Source organism: Suncus etruscus, chromosome 1 (genome assembly GCF_024139225.1).
Source record: "Suncus etruscus isolate mSunEtr1 chromosome 1, mSunEtr1.pri.cur, whole genome shotgun sequence".
Lineage (NCBI taxonomy): Eukaryota > Metazoa > Chordata > Mammalia > Eulipotyphla > Soricidae > Suncus > Suncus etruscus.
The window spans coordinates 195,880,971-195,893,037 of record NC_064848.1 but is presented as its reverse complement, the minus strand read 5'-3'; positions in this window follow the sequence as shown (position 1 = coordinate 195,893,037).

Genomic DNA, 12,067 nt, shown 5'->3' with positions numbered 1-12,067 from the left:
GCAAGGCAAACGCCTCTGTGCTATCTCTCCAGCCCCAACCTTTCTCCTGCCAGATAAAGGACCTTTCCAAGCTGCTGTGATGGTTGGTCCAAGGCTGTGAATTCTTCAGGTGACTCTGCACAGGGACCCCAGTTCTTTTTTTTTTTGGGGGGGGGGTCACATCCAGCAGCGCCCAGGGGTTACTCCTGGTTCTACACTCAGAAATCACTCCTGGCTCTATTGCTTTTCTTTCCTTCAAACAAAACCACATTACTCGATTTATCTAGCTCCGCCTCTTAAATGGGGGGGAACAAGGGAGGGTACCAGAACCAAACAGATATATGATCACTAATAGTAAGCTAGACAAAGAGGGGACCACCTACTCTAGCAGCCGGGGGGGGGGGGTTATGGTGGGGTATATGGGTTGCAGAAAGGGAAGTGGGATGGGGGGAGGACAAATTTGGTGATGGGTATTCCCCTGATTCAATGTTAATATGTACCTAAAATACTACTGTGAAAGATATGTAAGCCATTATGATCAAAAAAAAAAAAAATCACTCCTGGCAGGCTCGAGGGACCATATGGAATGCCAGGATTCGAACCACCGTTCTTCTGCATCTAAGGCAAATGCCTTACAGGCCCTGGGACCCCTGTTCTTCATCAAAAGGGTCCCCCAGCACCATCCCACCTGGCTCTCATTTCAACAGCTTTGCACCCAAGGAAGGGGAAAGGCACTGAGCTGAAGGTTCAATGATGTACAACTGTGGAAAGAAATAACAGACTTTAGCTGCACACGGAAGAGACTTGAGTCTCAGAAATAAAAGTGCAGAGGCTGTGAGATAGGTTGAAATTGCTGAGTACTTGCTTTACCTATGGAAGCCCTGAGTTGGATACCTGAACCATCTGGTCCCCAAGCACCACCAGTAGTGACACTGAGCGGGGCCTAACAGACCCCCAGCACCTGCCACTGTGACCAAAAAATACCCCAAAAATAATTATGAGAGTAACAATGCAAGTAGACTGACCAGAAGGGTTAGGGAAGCATTGTGCTTTCCAGAAAGGTAAGAGAGTCTGAGCTGTGACTGCAGTAGTATAGCTCATCCTTGCAGGTAGGAGGCCCTGGGTCTGAGCCCAACGATGCATGTCTGTTCCTTCCCCCCAGCTCCCCTGCGTAGGTGTGGTTCCCAAACAATTTTCAATAAGAAAAAAAGAAATCCAGGGCCCAGAGAGATAGCACAGCAGCGTTTGCCTTGCAAGCAGCCCATCCAGGACCAAAGGTGGTGGTTCGAATCCCGGTGTCCTATATGGTCCCCCGTGACTGCCAGGAGCTATTTCTGAGCAGAAAGCCAAGAGTAACCCCTGAGCACCGCTGGGTGTGGCCCAAAAACCAAAAAAAGAAAAAGAAAAAGAAATCCACAGACATAGTACAGCAGGCCTTGCAGGAATGATTCCTGAGCACAGAGCCTGGAGTAGGAAGGAAGGAAGGAAAGAAGGAAGGGGGAGGGAGGGAGGGATGGGTGAGGGAGGGAGGGAGGGGAGGGAGGGAAGGGAGGGGGAGGGAGGGAGGGAGGGGAGCAGGTATGGCCCAAACAACAACAACACATTTAGGGAGGAAGGAAAAAGAAAGTCTGCCAGAATAGGAGGCATGTGCAAGGTAGGTACCTAAGTCACTCTACAATCTCTCTGGCACCATATATACATGATGCCAGAAGTATATATAATAATATATGTAATATTTTATGTAAAGGTAGGGAAGGATCAAAGCAAGAGTCCCGGTGAGGGGGCCAGAGAGATAGCATGGAGAGAGGACGTTTTGCCTTGCATGCAGAAGGTTGGTGGTTCGAATCCCCGGCATCCCCATTATGGTCCCCCGAGCCTGCCAGGAGCGATTTCTGAGGCATAGATTTCAGGAGTAACTCCTGAACGCTGCTGGGTGTGACCCCCCCCCCCAAAAAAAAAAAAGAGTCCGGTGAGATTGACATGGCTTTATTTGTTTTGTTTTGGTTTTCTTTTTTCTTTTTACAAAAACAAACAACAACAAAAATCCCATGTGTGCTTTGGCAGTAGAAAGATGTGACCAAGGTTTTATTATTTATGAAAAGGTTACTTGCTGAGCACCATTCCAGGGAGGTTTTAAAATTCTCTCTCCTCTCGAGACATACGTCTCTGTGTCACCACCAGGCTTATAGCCTCAAGAGTCAGTGTCCAGCCACCAGCCAGGACCAGAAAGACCCAGTGATACCAGAGTGATAGCACAGCGGTGGGCATTGGTCTTGCATGCAGCCAATTCAGGATGGACAGTGGTTTTATTCTTTTTTTTTTTTTTTTTTTTTTTTTTTTTTTTTTTTTTTTTTTTTGGTTTTTGGGCCACACCCTGTGACGCTCAGGGTTACCTCCTGGCTATGCGCTCAGAAGTTGCTCCTGGCTTCTTGGGGGACCATATGGGGCACCGGGGGATCGAACCGCGGTCCGTCCTAGGCTAGCGCAGGCAAGGCAGGCACCTTACCTCCAGCGCCACCGCCCGGCCCTGGACAGTGGTTTTAATCCCGTCATCCCATATGATCCCCCAAGACTGGCAGGAGTGATTTCTGAGTGCAGAGCCAGGAGTAACCCGAGTGTTGCCAAGTAGACCCAAAAACAAAGAGAGAGAGAGAGAGAGAGAGAGAGAGAGAGAGAGAGAGAGAGAGAGAGAAGTAAAGAAAGACCCAGAGTCTCCTGTGCCTGTGAGTGAATGAATCAAGCTTAAGCTTTCTCAGTTATACATAACTGCTGGAGATTCTAATCAAGTCACCCAGATCCAGTTTGGGGTGTTCCCGAAACTTCTATTGCAGGAATGTGGCAAAGGCCCAAAGCTCACACCCTGAAATCAAGAGGCAATTGGATGATTCCCGATTCCCACAGGCTCCCAGAGGCTTCCAAGGGCTTCCAGGCTTGGGGCAACTGTGCCAGGGTCTAGATCTGGGTCTGGAGCCACCTCTGACAAGTCACTAGAACGAAGGTAACACAGAGGAACACTAATGATATATAGGTCACCCATGTCCATCAGGACGCCTGCTCGTGGGTTGACATGCAAAACCCACTCTGGCATATGTGAACACTCCCAGTGGCCTCCCTGGCATTCTCTTTCCATAAACAAGCCACACGAGGAGCAGAAAGATCACGGGTGCTCAGTAATCTAAACTAAGGCATGGGGAGATCGTCATCTGCTTGGAATGTCGGGTAGTTGTGATTTCTCATAGTCTAAAGTGTCCACTAGCACAATAGACACACATACCTTTCCCCTGCCAGTTCATGCCATGTTCGGGGTGTCTTTCTGGCTGAGTAAATATTGAGTATCCCCCTGTGTGTTTTAGGTTTTAGGTTGTGTTTTTGGTGAGTTACCCACCCTGTGTTGCTCGGGGATTACTCCCAGTTCTGTGCTCAGAGATCACTTCTGACAGGCTCAGGGGATCTTATGAGGTTCTAGGGAACAAACCTAGGTCTGCTGCTTGTTAGGTAAATGTCTTACCTACTATGTTCTCTTTCCATCCCTTTTCCTTTGTGTTTTATGCTTTTTAAAAATGTGTGTAATGTGGGGAGCTAAAATGATAGCACAGTGGGTAGGATGTTTATCTTGCACGCAGCCGACCCAGGTTCGATCCCCATCATCTCTTATGGTCCCCCAAGCCTGCCAGGATTGATTTATGAGTGCAGAACCATGAGAAACCCTTGAATGCCGTCAGGTGTGGTCCAAAAGCAAAAAAAAAAAAAAAAAAAAACAGACAAAGAATTGTAGCTGGGGGCTGGAGCAATAGCACAACGGATAGAGCATTTGCCTTGCATGTGACAGACCTGGGTTCGATTCCCAATATCCCATATGATCCTCCAAGCCTGCCAGGACTAATTTCCTAGCACAGAGCCATCAGTTACCACTGAATGTAGCCCCCACCCCCCAAAAAAAAAAAAGAATTGTAGGCCTATGCTAAATTCTTTCCTATATGGAAGTTTCCCTTCTCTACATTAAGTAGAAAAAAAGAAACAGTGAAAGTTTCTGCAGAGGCCTCTGAAGTGCTGAGTCTTTTCCAGACACCATAAGTGTTTTAGTGATTGATGAGCTTCAGGATGCCCCCCACATCATGCTAATGCTAATGAGAGAGCTCCTTGGAGGAGGGGGACCTGGATAGCTTCAGCTGGGGAGCTGATCACCCAGAAAAAAAAACTCTTCTTGGTTTGTGCCAGCGGTCCCTCCCACGCTCTCCCTGGCTCTAGGGTCTAGGGGTAGACTTTGTGGCACGTCCAGGATGGAGGTGGTGGTGGCAGGAGGTCTGGAGACGAGAAAGGCAAAGCCAGATTCCCGCTGTGTTTTGCCGGAGAGGGTGAGACGCTGTCTCACTCGCCCAGTCTGGTGAATGATCTAGAGAACAAGGGATTATTTGGGCCTCCCCAGGGGTGCAACTGCTTGGAAGCCTGCCCTCTGCTGGCCCTCTTGAGGACTGTCGCCTCTGCTTTGGGTGTCCTTTTTTGGGGGGAGGGGGTCACACCCGGCAGCGCTCAGGGGTCCTCCCTGGCTCTAAGCTCAGAAATCGCTCACTGGGCAGGCTCAGGGACCATATGGGATGCCGGGATTCCAACCACCAAGTCCTTCTGCATGCAAGGCAAACACTCTACCTCCATGCTATCTCCTCCGGACCCTTGGGTGTCTTTATTGGAGTGTCTGGTGTCTCCCAGTCTCCTGCTTGGCCTTTGCTTTCGTTCTGCTTCTTTGGGTCTTTTGTCCATGAGGAGAGACTTGAGTTGAAAACAATGGCTTCTTCACTGTAGTTTTTGTTTTTGTTTTTTGTTTTGGTTTTGTTTTTGGGCCACACCTGGCGTTGCTCAGAGGGTCACTCCTGGCTGTCTGCTCAGAAATAGCTCCTGGCAGGCACGGGGGAACCATATGGGACACCGGGATTCGAACCAACCACCTTTGGTCCTGGATCGGCCTGCCTGCAAGGGCAAACGCCGCTTGTGCTATCTCTCTGGGCCCTTCACTGTAGTTTTTAACATCTGGAACCAGGTGTTAGTTATAAAGGTATGATCGTTCTGAGTAACAACTCATTTTGTAGTTGACTCTCCTGTTTCATCCAGCTATTTTTTCTGCCCTTCTTAAATGTGTTTGGAACATTCAGATTGATACACCAATAATAAAATATTTGTAATTTTTCCAAGCCTTTAAAAAGTAAATCTTGGGGGCCAGAGCAATAATATAGCAGGGCAGGCCATTTGCCTTGCAACACCCACCTGGGTTCATCCATTGGCACCGCAATATGATGCCCAAGCATCCCCCAAACACTCCCAAGAGTAATTCCTGAGCATATCCATGTATAATCCAAAACTGAAAAAGAAAAATTTGTTTAGGTTCAATGGGACAGTACTGTGGATAAGATGGTTGCCCCAGGTTGGATCCCCAGAACTGCATATGTCCTCAGAGACCCACTAGGAGTAATCCCTGGAACCAGGAATAAACCCAAGCACCACTAAGTGTGGCCCAAAAACAGACAAACAGAAAAATAATAATAATAAATTAAAATTCTTGGGAGATTTGTCAACAGTAGAGTACATGCTTTGCTTGCATTAAGAGGTGAGTTTGGGGGGCCGGGCAGTGGCGCTAGAGGTAAAGGTGCTGCCTTGCCTGCGCCAGGCCTTGGAAGGACCGCGGTTCGATCCCCCGGCGTCCATATGGTCCCCCAAGCCAGGGAGCAACTTCTGAGCGCTTAGCCAGGAGTAGCCCTGAGCGTTACCGGGTGGTGGCCCCAAAAAAAACCAAAAAAAAAAAAAAAAAAAAAAAAAAAAAGAGGTGAGTTTGGGGCCGGAGAGATAGCATGGAGGTAAGGCGTTTGCCTTTCATGCAGGAGGTCATCGGTTTGAATCCCGGCATCCCATATGGTCCCCCGTGCCTGCCAGGAGCAATTTCTGAGCCTGGAGCCAGGAATAACCCCTGAGCACTGCCAGGTGTGACCCAAAAACCACAAAAAAAAAAGAGGTGAGTTTGATTCTTAGCACCGTACCCAAAAATTAAAATTCTAATAATGTTCTAAAAATTCTAATGGCAAAATCGAACAATGTGTAAGAGTAAAATGCTGCTGGCTACCCTGGGAGGAGATAGGGATTTCTGCAGTGAGTTGTGTACTATTTCTTTTTGGAGGGGGGTAGATGTTGGGTCACCCCCAGTAGTGCTCAGGACTTAGTGGCTGGCTCACTCCTGGCAGTGATCACCAGATGTGGTGCTAGGAATCAAACACCTGGTTGACAGCATGCAACGCAAAGGCTTTACCTGCTATACATCACTCTCTCTCTCTCTCTCTCATCTCACTCTCTCTCTCTCTCTCTCTCTCTCCTCACTCTCTCTATCTCTCTCTTTTTAGGCACACCCGGTGGTGCTCCAGGCTTACTCCTGGCTCTGGTGCTCAGTAATTGCTCAGTAATTGCTCTATGGGCAACACAGGGACGGACCCCCAGTTCAAAATCCCGGACATCCCATATGGTCCCCCTGAGCTCCTGGCAGGCATGGGGGGGGGCGCATACAGGATGCTGGGATTTGAACTCGCCGTCCTGTACCTGGGTACTGTGGCATGCAAGTGAAACACCCTACCACTGAGCTATCTCTCCACCCCTAATGTCCCATTTCTTTTTGTTTGTTTGTTTGTTTTGGAGGGCCACATCCAGTGATGCTCAGGGGTTATTCCTGGTTCTGCATTCCGGAATCACTTCTAGTGGGCTCATGAAACCATATGGGATACCGGGGATTAAATCCGTGTTGGCTTCATGCAGGGCAAACACCTTCCCCACTGTACTATCCTCTAGGCCCGCCCCTATCTCCCATTTCTTTATCTGTGCTTTGATTACCCAGGGGAGTCTAGTTTGTGAACATTATTTGAATGATTCACAATATATGATTTTTCTAGATGCATATTATACATTGATATGATTACATATGGATACAATTTTATGTTTGTTTTTTGGGGGGTCACACCCAGTGGCACTTGGGTTACTCCTGACTCTGTGCTCAGAAATTGCTCCTAATAGGCTCTGGGGACCATATGGGATGCCAGGAATTGAACCAGGTTGACTATGTGCAAGGCAAATGTCCTTTCCACTGTCCTATCACACCAGTCCAAGGATAGAATTATTTTGAACTCTCAAGTAGAACATCTGGACTGGAGCGATAGCACAGCAGTAGGGTACTTGCCTAGCATGCGGCCAACCCTGGATGGACCCTGGTTCGATGGCCAGCATCCCATGTGGTCCCCCAAACCTGCCAGGGCTATTTCTGAGCACAGAGCCAGGAGTAATACCTTGAGCTCCGCTGGGTGTGATTCCCCTTCCAAAAGAAGTAGAACTTTCTGACTTGGACCCGTATCCTGCCAGCCTTTGCCATGTAAAATTTCCAGTTTCAACAACTTTACAACTAATTTCGGAAGAGACACCAAGACAATAATTCACAGGTGTACAAGGTGTACCAGTCTTCAGGATGAAAATTGGGGCCTCACTCAGGAGTGGGGCAACGCTGAGAATTGTCCCATTTCTATAGATGTTGGAGCTCCTGGACCACAAGCCATGTATGCAGCCCTACAACACTTCTAAATTCCACAATACTGACATTCAGTAGGAGCATAGCCAATTACATGGAAAGTAGCATAGAAACTAACTAAACTCAATAAATAAAAAACAATAATATGGGGCCAAAGAGATAGCATGGAGGTAAGGCATCTGCTTTGCATTCAGGACAGTGGTTCAAAATCCCGGCATCCTATATGGTCCCCCCCCCCTTGAGCCTGCCAGGAGTGATTTCTGAAGGCGTAGAGGGCCAAGGAAAACCCTGAATACTGCTGGGTGTGGCCCAAAAAACAAAAACAAAACAAAAAAATAAACCAATAACACCAGGGTTAAGTAGCAGCAGACAGTCAGTAGATCCTCAGGCAATGACTTTTAATAACACCATTGTGAGATAAAACAATTTCCTCAAATTATCTTTTAATGATCTGTTTTTCTATTTTGTTTTTGTTTTAGGGCCATACCTGGTGTTGCTCAGGGGTTTATTTCTGGCTCTGTGTTCAGAAAATTGCTCCTGGCAGGCTCAGGAATCCATGAGAAGCCAGGGAGCAACCCGGGATTGTCCTGGGTCGGCAGTTGTGCAAGGCAAACACCCTACCACTGTGTTATCAGTCTGGCCCTGAATTTTTTCTGAGGGGTGGTTTGAGTCACACCTTGTTCTGCCCATCAAGGAATTATGCCTGGTGGTGCTGGGGATCCTATGAAGTGCTAAAGATTAAACCCAGGTCTGTTGCATGGCAGTCAAACATACCTTACCTGATGTTCTATTGCTCCAGCCCCAGATTCCTTACTTTAAAAAGCTTGGATCTAATTCTAAGATGGATGTCTTTGCATTTAATTATTAATATGTTAAAGATGCACACTTCATTTTATTTTATTTTATTTTTGCTTCAGGACCCAAATCAGGCTGTGCTCAGCGCTTGCTTCTGGCTCTGGTCTTAAAGATCACATCTAAAATTCAAGGGGAAGATGCAGATCAAACCTAGGTTGGTCAAATGCAAGGCAAGTACCTATCTAGCTCCAAAGATGCAGACTTTATACACACAAGTATAATACAATAGAGAATCCTTAAAAATCTCTGATTCTTGGGCCAGAGAGATAGCATGGAGGTAGGTTGTTTGCCTTGCATGAAGAAGTGGTTCGAAGCATAGAGCCAGTGAGTAACCCTGAGACCGCTGGGTGTGACACAAACCCCCCCCCCAGATCCACAACTTTGATTCTTGAGGGGCTGGAGCTGTGGAGCAGCGGTAGTAGGGTGTTTGCCTTGCACGTGGCTGACCTAGGACAAATCTTGGTTTGATCCTCCGGCGTCCCATATGGTCCCCCCAAGTCAGGAGCAATTTCTGAGAGCATAGCCAGGAGTAGCCCCTGAGTGTCATGGGGTGTGGCCCAAAAAGAAAAAATTCTCTGGTTCTTGGTGCCAGAGTGGTAGCACAGCGGGTAGGGTGTTTGCCTTGCACATGGCCAATCCAGGTTTGACTCCAGCATCCCATATGGTTCCCTAAGCCTGCTATTAGTAATTTCTGAGTGCACCAGGTGTGAATCAACCCCCCCAAAAAAATCCTCAGAGTCAGGCATAATTTCTGAGCACAGCCATATGTTCCCTCCCCCCCAAAAAAAGTCCCTGGTTGGGAACTAGAGGGATAATACAGTGGGTAGGGTATTTACCTTGCATGCCACTAACCTGGGTTTGATCCCCAGCGTCCCATATGATCCATTTTGTGTGTGTGTGTGTGTGTGTGTGTGTGTTTTACTTTTTGTTTTGTTTTTTTTTTGTGATGCTCAGGGGTTACTCCTGGCTATATGCTCAGAAATCGCTCCTGGGGCCAGGAAGGTGGCGCTAGAGGTAAGGTGTCTGCCTTGCAAGCGCTAGCGTAGGACGGACAGCGGTTCGATCCCCCGGCGTCCCATATGGTCCCCCCAAGCCAGGGGCAATTTCTGAGCTCATAGCCAGGAGTAACCCCTGAGCGTCAAACGGGTATGACCCAAAAACCAAAAAAAAAAAAAAAAAAAAAAAAAGAAATCGCTCCTGACTTGGGGAGCCTATGGGACGCCAGGGGATCGAACTGCGGACGGTCCCTCCTAGGTTAGTGCATAGCAAGGCAAACACCCTACCACTTGTGCCACCATTCTGGCCCCCAAGGGTGATTTTTTTGAGTGCAGAGTAAGTCAGATTATTGTCAAGTGTGCCCCCCCAAAGTCCCTGGGCCAAGGGCTGGTAAGTTAATAGCCAGGAATGGGAGATTATAAGATGCTTTTCTGTGTGATCCCCAGCACCACATATGGTCCTCTGAGCACAGTCAGAAGTAATCCTTGAGCACAAAGCCAGAAGTCCTGAGCACTTCTGGGTGTAGTCCAAACCCCCTATCAAAAATTATGATTTAAGGCTGGGGAGATGGCTTAAAAAACTGCGGCACAGGCTTTGCTTGTGGGTGCCCCATGTTAGATCTCTGGTACCATACTGTCCCTCAAGTATCAGGATCAACCCCCCCCCAAAAAAAAAAAAAAGAAAACAAAAAAAATAGTTTGTCTTCTGCATCTACACCTAAACTGCTTAGGCCAAGAGCAACACGGGTTAGCTTTGTGCTCAGCACAGGGTGAATGCATCTCAGCGTGGCTGGCCTCTTTCCCGGAAGACACACATTTCTCTGATTCCTTTGTCCCCTCCTTTGGCAGGAGGTTTACTTCCTCTGGGCTCCAGGAATCTGCAGGAGAAAGGCCCCTTGGATGTGGCCCTCTGGGACCTAGATTCCAGAGCAGGCGGGCCTGGGATGAAGGGCTGAAAGGGTGATATCCTGCCCTGGTGGGTGATAGGCAGAGCCTCCAGTGCCTCAGTTTCTGGGCCTCAGTGCAGCCTGATTCTTTTTTGTTGTTGTTGTTCTTGTTTTTGGGCCACACACAGTGATGCTTAGGGGTTACTCCTGGCAGGGTTAGGGGACCATATGGGATCCTGGGGATCGAACCCAGATCAGCCACTTGCAAGGCAAATGCCCTACCTGCTGTGCTATTGCTCTCTCCCTGCCCCCACTGCAGCCTGATTCTTTTTTTTTTTGTTTGTTCATTTTGGTTTGTGGGCCACACTGGGAGGCACTCGGGGGTTCCTCCTGGCTCTGCACTCAGAAATCACTCCTGGCAGGTTTGGGGAACCATGTGGGATGCTGGAGATCGAAGCTGGGTGCAGGGCAGACACCCTACCCAATGCTCCTGGCACTGGTTCCCCAGCCCTTCCCCATCCAGCCCCCTCAGCTCTCTGACTAGCTGGACCCCAGACAAATGCAGTCTGGAGAATCCAAGAAAAGATTTCTTGGAAGCCAAGTGCTTGAAGAAAGCAGGGCTGGCAAAGCACTTACGATTTCTGGTAATGAAGCAAGGTGAAAATGCTTCCTAAGAAGGGGTGTGTACATTGGTGTTGATGGATGCAAATGAGGGGAACTTGGGTCCCAGGAAAGCAAGCACAAGTGCCCTGAGGGTGCCCCCGGAGGCAGGCTGGCTGCATGGAAAGAGACTAAGGGCAAATCCGACAGAGAAAGCAGGAGAGAGAGGGAGAGAGAGGCAAGAAGGGACTTGAGGTGGGTTAAGCCTTTGGAGTGTCCCAGGTGCCACCTCAGTTAGAGAGACAGACAGACAGACAGACAGAGATAGAGACAGAGACAGAGAGACAGAGCACAGCAGGAGAGACAGAGAGAACTGAGATGAAGGGAGAGGAGAAGGTGGAGCTTGCAAACTGAGTTAAATGTGGTATCTATCCAACAGGGACACATTTGCAGACTGTACTCAAGGGAGCCTAGAACACTGCCAGGGGCCAGAAGCAAAGGGCAGGACTGAGAGAGAGGCAGAAGGAGAGGAGGGGAGAGCCAGGGAGTGAGGACTTGTCCACACAGTCAGGGGCTCTGGCTCTGGATTTCAATTTCTGAAAGTACCAGTCTTTGGGCACACATTGCGGCTGTTTCCTGTCCCCAACACTGCCTCTAGGAAGCAGGCAGAAGATGGTGGATTGTGATTTTTTTTTTTTTGAACGTCCCATGAAATCAACGACCAAATAGAACCATGAACGCTGAAACATCATGAATAAAACTAGAATGAGCTTCTTCATTGGCTAAAACATTCTGGCTGAAAATGTTAGCCCTCCTGGATCCAAAGGAGGATTATTGTGAATAAGTCTGTCAAATTTCTCCATTGGCTAGTCAGTGTGTTTTTAATCAACTTTCAACCTTGGAATCATTTCAGATTTACACATCCGCGCACTGTAAAGATAGAACAGAGGGGGGCAGAGAGATAACATGGAGGTAGGGCATTTGCCTTGCATGCAGAAGGACGGTGGTTCGAATCCTGGCATTCCATATGGTCCCCCAGGCCTGCCAGGAGTGGTTTCTGAGCATAAAGCCATAAGTAACCTCTGGGCACTGCAGGGTATGATCCAAAAAACAAAACAAAAAACAAAAGGCACCTGCATACCCCTTGTCCACCAGTCTCCATTGATACTAAATATATTATATAATGCATATGTTTGTCAACA